The sequence below is a fragment of the Jaculus jaculus genome, chromosome 8, assembly GCF_020740685.1.
Source record: "Jaculus jaculus isolate mJacJac1 chromosome 8, mJacJac1.mat.Y.cur, whole genome shotgun sequence".
In the NCBI taxonomy this organism is placed as follows: Eukaryota; Metazoa; Chordata; class Mammalia; order Rodentia; family Dipodidae; genus Jaculus; species Jaculus jaculus.
In genome coordinates, this window is record NC_059109.1 from 7,438 (window position 1) to 14,425 (window position 6,988).

The following is a 6,988-nucleotide window of genomic DNA, read 5'->3' on the forward strand; positions in this document are numbered from 1 at the left end:
GGCTTATCTATGGCAGGGTGCCCCATATGGTTTCTGTTCCTTCAAGGCTTTCTGAGTTAAGGGAAATTTATCAATCAGGGAAGTTGTCAAGTTTGTTTAGGACAAAATGTCTCAGATGTTCCCAAGACCTCTTAGTTTCAAGGATAGTCATTAACCCTTCAGTTGCCTCTACTTTCAAAGAAAATCATTAACCCTTCAATCAGCTCTGGCAATCATTTACCCAGGACACTGTTTGTAGACCTGGAACTAAGGCACCAGTGAGTTGACCAGGATCTCTGGCCTGTAGTCTTCCTTCATTAGTCACATACCCACAGTGTCTTCCCTTAACCCCTGCAGGGCAAGCAGACTTTACCAGGTTGTTAGTGAGGGTGTGGCTGGTTTCCTTCAGTTTTACTGATGAAACCTGCACTGGTACTGATCAGCTCATCATAGGCCAATAGCTACAAAATAAGTGTGCCCATGATCACTGACACTATATCAGAACACATTTTTACTATGTGTAAGTACATATTTAAAGTGGGGTGTAAGCTTGATGTTTGTAAGCTTGGAGTGACCAAGGATCAACATTCATTCTTTAGTGACTGGAAAGGTAAGTGGAATAGGCTGCAAACTCTATCAATTGCATTCACATAAGTTAGTTACGGCTCATAATTTAAATAACTTATAAATAGTAGTAAATAAATATATCTTGGCATTAAAATGTCACATTTTATTTTCTCATACACATTGACTTGGTTTTCTGAGGCTTTGATAGAGGAACTGGTTTACCTCCCTGCTGATGAGACATTTCTGTTGATTATCGCAAGAAATCCAAGGTGAAATTTTGTTTACCCAAGCACCAAGGTTTCAACAGCTTTGACAGGACCCTATAATCCCATTCTCAATACCCAGCCACATGAAGCACTCTGATCCTTCATGGTCAACAATGAGGCCACCTATGACATCAGTCCTAGAAACTTCGATATTGAAAACCAAACCTATACTAACCTTAACGGTCTCAGTCATATTGTATCTTCCATCACCACTTCCTTCAGACTTGATGTAGCACAAAATGATAACAGAATTCAAGACCAACCTGGTGCCCTATCCCAATACTCACTCCTCTCTGGCTATGATTGCCCCCATGATCTCTGCTGAAAAAGCCTTCCATAAGCAGCTTTCTGTAGCAGAGATCACCAATGCTTGCTTTGATCCAGCCAACTTTATGGGAAAATGTGATTCCCACCGAGGTAAATTCATAGCCTACTGCCTGTTGTAACATGATGATATGGTTTCCTAAGATGGCAATGCTGCCACCATCTCAACTAAATCTAAGTGAAGCATTCATTTTGCAAATTGGCATCCCACTGGCTTCAAGGTTGCCATTAATACCAGCCTCCCACTGTGGTACCTGGTAGAGACTTGGCCTGAGTACAATGAGCAGTCTGCTGAGCAACACCATGGCCATTGCTAAGGCCTGGTCTCAACTAAACCACAAATTTGACCCAATGTTTGTTCACTGGTATATAGGTTAAGGGATGGAAGATGAGTTTACTAAGGCCCATAAAGATATGGCAGCACTAGTGAAGGGTTATGAGGAGGTTGGTATGGATACTACTGAAGAAGAGGCTAGGAAGTAGATGAATAATTATCCATTCCTTTATCTCTACAGCATGTCATTTGCTCAGAAATTTGAACTTGAGCATTAGCTGACAGGCAATGAAATTTTATGATTAGATTCTATTCATCCAATCATGATCACATCCTTTCCATGTATAATTACAGCATTTTTAATGTTTTTTTTGAAAGAAATACAGATCTAATTTTCAAAATAAATATTTGTCTCCTATACTTTTTCTAAAACTTCCTTGACTGCAATTTACCCATGCTTGGAGTACAGGGTCTCAGCACCATGGTGCTAGTGTCAAGGGCCTATGTAATTCACTGGGCAGTTACTTATGTGGTAAGGGGAGGGCGGTGCTAGAATGACTAGCACTAGCATTGACCTCCTCTGCCTTTTCAAACAGCTCTTAATAGGATTAGAAGATGTGTGGGATGCTCTGGCAGAGCACCTGAGCTCTGGGTTAAATTGACAGCACCTAAAAATAAGATTAATTACTCATGAATTAGTATATAAAATAACTTTGAGGCTGGGGAAGATAGTCCAATCATAGAGGACCTACCTAACTTGTACAAAAGCCCTAGGTTAAATTCCAGAACCAGAAAAGTTTTAAATATCATATGAGTGGCTGTTTTAAAAATTGCACTGGGGGCTGCAGAGATGGCTCAGAGGTTAAGTTAGGTGCTTGCCTGCAAGGCCTAATGACCCAGGTTCAATTTCCCAGTACCTACGTGTAAAGCCAGATACACAAAGTGGTGTATGCATCTAGAGTTCGTTTGCAGTGGCTGGATGTCCTGGTGCATTCATTCTCTATGTGTCTGTCTCTCTTATCTCTATCTCTTTCTGTTTGCAAATAAATAATTTTTTTAAAAATTGCACTGATTTCACCACTAGAGAAGAAAGTCAGTCACTGAATGACACGTGTCCATTGGTGACAATATTTGTAAATGGGTCAAGGTAATTTCACTTTTCAGTACCCAGCATGTTTTACATTGTGCATTTGTGTATATACACTACTAAGAATTGAACCTATCGTTTCCTACATGCTATATAAAAACTTGACTGTTAGGTTATAACTCGAATTGCATTTATACATTTTAAGACAGGATCGTACTGAGTTGCCCAGTTTAAATTTGCAATTATCCTGCTTTAGCTTTCTGAGTAACTAGGATTATAGATGTGTTCCACCATGTTCAGAATCATTCTTTTAAGCATAAAATTTGATTTTATCTAAAGGAATGTTAGAATGTAGCTCAGTGGTAGGAGGCTTCTTGCCTAACACGTTTGAGGCCTTTGATGCATGGGTTTATCCATATCATTGGGGGAAAAGAAAGATGCACATAAAAAAATTTAATCTAGAGCTAGAGAGATGGCTTAGCAGTTAAGGCATTTGCCTGTAAAGCCAAAAGATCCAGGTTTGAGTCCTCAGTATCCACATAAGTCAGATACAGAAGGTGGTGCAAGCATGGAGTTCATTTGCAGTAGCTGGAGGCCCTGGCACACCCATTCTCTATCTGCCTGTCTGCCTGCATGCCTCACTCTCTACCCCCGTCCAATAAATAAAGTATTTAAAAAATAGAATTTAATCTAGGAAAAAATTTAAGGTTTCAAATTCAATAAGCACAAGGACACAGGTGCTGAGGATAAAGTTTGTTTGAATTAAGAGAAGATAATTTCTGTCTTTGTTTTTTATTTTTTTTATTTTTTTTTTAAATTTATTTATTTATTTCTTTGAGAGCGACAGACACAGAGAGAAAGACAGATAGAAGGAGAGAGAGAGAATGGGCGCTCCAGGGCCTCCAGCCTCTCAAACGAACTCCAGACATGTACGCCCCCTTGTGCATCTGGCTAACGTGGGACCTGGGGAACCGAGCCTCGAACTGGGGTCCTTAGGCTTCACTGGCAAGCGCTTAACCGCTAAGCCATCTCTCCAGCCCTGTCTTTGTTTTTTAAATGCTTCATTTTTATATCTGGAGGTGCTAACCACTCTAAAGGTATATGTTCCCCACAATTAATCCTTACCAAAAATGTTCGGACAGACCTACCCAGAGGTGTGTCTCTTAATTCTGGATACCATCAAAATAGCAATCAAGATTAACCATCAAAAGGCCATGCCTTGTTAGGATCAGGGTTAGGGCTTCTTGCCTCTACAAACAAACTCTAGACATGTACAACTTTTTGCATCTGGCTTTAACTGGGTACTGGGGACTCAAAACTGAGCCTTCAGGCTTTGCAAGTAATCATCTTTAACCATTAAACCATCTTTTCAGCCCCTCAGAAAGTTATTTTTAACCTCATAAGTTAAATCTAGCATTGCAGTCAGGTTCACATTGCTGGTACAAATCACCCAACCAAGAGAAGCTTGTGGGGGAGAAAATAGAGGTTTATTTTGGATAAGGCTCCATCTTTCATACCTATGGAAAGGATGCTTTTGCTGTCGGTATGAATTTGACAGTTTTTGTCTGGGTGGTTTTGGATATATCAACACATTATCATTGGGATTCTGAGTTTCTGATGAGAAATTTGATGAGTCTTATGTGAAAGTTGCAATTAAGCTGTCTTCCTCTATGCCCCATAGATTTTAATCATATGCCCTGGGATGTCCTGGACAACCAAGCAATTTGTTAGTATCATAATGTCACTGAAAGTCTACCATCCTTCTGATATCAATCAACGTGAGTTTAAAGAAAAAAACAATAATTGACTACCTTGAGTATAGGTATGATAAAATCTGTAAGTCAAAGACTATTATGGAATTTTAAAATACATAATTTGAAGCACGCTATATATTCACTTTCTAACTAATAAGTGTCAGTCTCTATAACTCAGTGAAACATGAAATATCTGTAGCCTATTATCACCATTATTGTTATTGTTTTTGTTAATCAAAGTGGAAAAGGTCCTTGCTTATGGTTTTGATGTGAAATGTCTTGCATATAGAAGAGTGTTTGAACACTTGGTACCCAGCAGGTGGTGCTATTTGGGAAAACTGTGAAACTTTTGGGAGGTGGAACCTAGCTGAAAGAAGTGGGTCACTGGTGGACATAGGAAACTGTCAACACACTGTAAGCCAAGACTGCATGCACCAACTGCTTTAGCCCCTAGCTGCTCCTACCATTATGGCCTTTTCTGATCCTACAAAATGGGAACAAAAATAAACCCTTCCTCACTTCAGTTCCTTTCTGTAAGGCATTGGTCACAGTCCACATGTGTGCAGTTACACATACACACATGTCTACACATGTATGAAGGGCAGAAGTATCTTCTGCAGCCACATGTTCCTCAATTCTCCAGTTATATGGCAAGCACATTTTATCCATTGACAAATATCTTCAGTACTTGATATAGGAATTTTTTGTATGTGTATGTGTGTGGCATGTGTGTTTATATGCTTGTGTACATGTGTGCATGGATGCATGTGTACACGTGGGGAGACCAGAAGTCAACATCTGGTATATTCCTCAGTCACACTCCATCTTAGTTTTTTGACATAAAGCTTCACACTTAACCTAGAACTCACCAAATTGGATTAGACTAGCTATCCAGCAGGCCCTAGGGATGCTTCTATCTCTACCTCTCCAGTGCTGAGGTTATAGACACACTACCACACCTGACTTTTATATGAGTGTTGGAGACCTAAGCCCAGATCTTTATATATATACAGCAAGCGGTTTATCAACTGAGCCATCTTCCCATCCAATTCAGGAATTTATACCTATAAACTTCCTTTCTAGATCTGCTTTTAGTTTTTTTCATCTGGCATCATAAGTTTATGTTGCTATTGAGAATTTCTAGCAAGAGAAGTGAGGAAGTGGCAATGGATCAAGACCTCAAGGCCAACTCCCCTGATGAGAAGACCCTCAAGATTATTATATATTTCTAATAACCCTTGACTAAGAAAGCTTTGCTAAGGTAAAAATCATCTGCCAACTCCTTACAGAGATACACATTGCTATTAAGATGCTGCAAAAAAATAAAAAAGGCAAAAATAATGCCCCTCTTGTCACAGCTGAAGTCAGGATCATGAAATCATGAAGCCAAACACCATCAAACTCTTTCAGGTCATTGAAACCACACAGTATACATACTTGGTAACGAAGGATATAGCTGAGGGAGAGCTGCTGAGTTGTAGGATAGTGTTAGGCAATCTGATAGAGGAGGCGGCCAATTGAGTATTCAGACAGATTGTATGTGAAATGCAAAAGACATTGTACACAGGCATATCAAGCCAGACAATATCCAGGTGGATGCCAAAGGAAATATCAAACTGACTAATTTTGATCTAGCCATCAAAGTCACAACTAGGCAAAAACTGGGAGTGTTCTAAAGCACCCTTCCATAATTTTGCCCCAAAGATCTTCAAAGATCAAGGATATAATGTATGATTGACTGACATCAGAAGCCTGGGAGTACTTAGATTTTATGGTAATGGGGTGCCTCACATTCCAAGCAACTACCTATTTAGGGATGAAGCAGCAGATAATATTCCTCACACACAGTACTTGAAGTACTGTGGCTTAGGAGCTGGCTATTTTAGGAGGTGCATGGAAATCCTATGTTGGACCTTCCTTGCCCCGAGAGGCACTTAGACCATGCTATGTGTCAGCATATGATTAGGGCGAAAACAGAGAAACTTGGGTGAGGATTCCTGTAGGAAGGAGATAAGGCTTAATTTCTTCTCCCAAATCTGGGTGGAGGGATGCCCCCCTTCTACAAGAAGATGTGAGCCAGGATTGTGCATAACCTGACTCTAGACTTCTTTCGCTTTCCTCCACTCTGTTTCAGATGGGAAAGTTAGCTTCCAAGATATCCCAAAAGTCTCTGCTAGCATGTCTCAAAAACAAAAACAAACAAAAAAAAAAAAAAAAAAACCAACCTGGGCTCTTCAGATGACCCAGGGAGAACAAGAATTGCCCATTACTTTTCTCCAGAGACTTAAGGAGACAATTAGAAAACATGCTAATGTAACTACAGGTACCTTGAAAGAGGAAATTCTTCTTAAAGATATAAATTTTTTTAACTCTATTAACACCTGATATTCATAAGAAATTACAAAAATTGGTAGCCGAACCAGATAAGAACTTAAAGCAGTTGCTCCAGGTGGCAACTTCTATTTATTATAATCAGGAAGCCAAGGGTGGGAGGGGAGAGACAAGAAAGGGAGATAAAAAAAAAATAGACATCACCAAGAGATCATAACGGTAATGAAAGTTTCTCAGGGAAGGGCCCCATCATTAAAACATTTGTTTGGATAAAATCTAAAATATGTTTACTTGAGCTTAAAGTTTTTACCAATAGAGAAACTGAGTGTGGTGGTTTGATTCAGGTGTCCCCCAAAAAATTAGGTGTTCTGAATGCTAGGTTCCCAGCTGATGGATATTTGGGAAT

The 6,988-nt window shown here is 39.6% G+C and overlaps 1 pseudogene; it reads left to right on the top strand.

The window, feature by feature from the left end:
- Window positions 1–769: 769 nt before the first annotated feature.
- Window positions 770–5,989, top strand: LOC123462769 (annotated as a pseudogene).
- The last annotated feature ends 999 nt before the right edge of the window (window positions 5,990–6,988 follow it).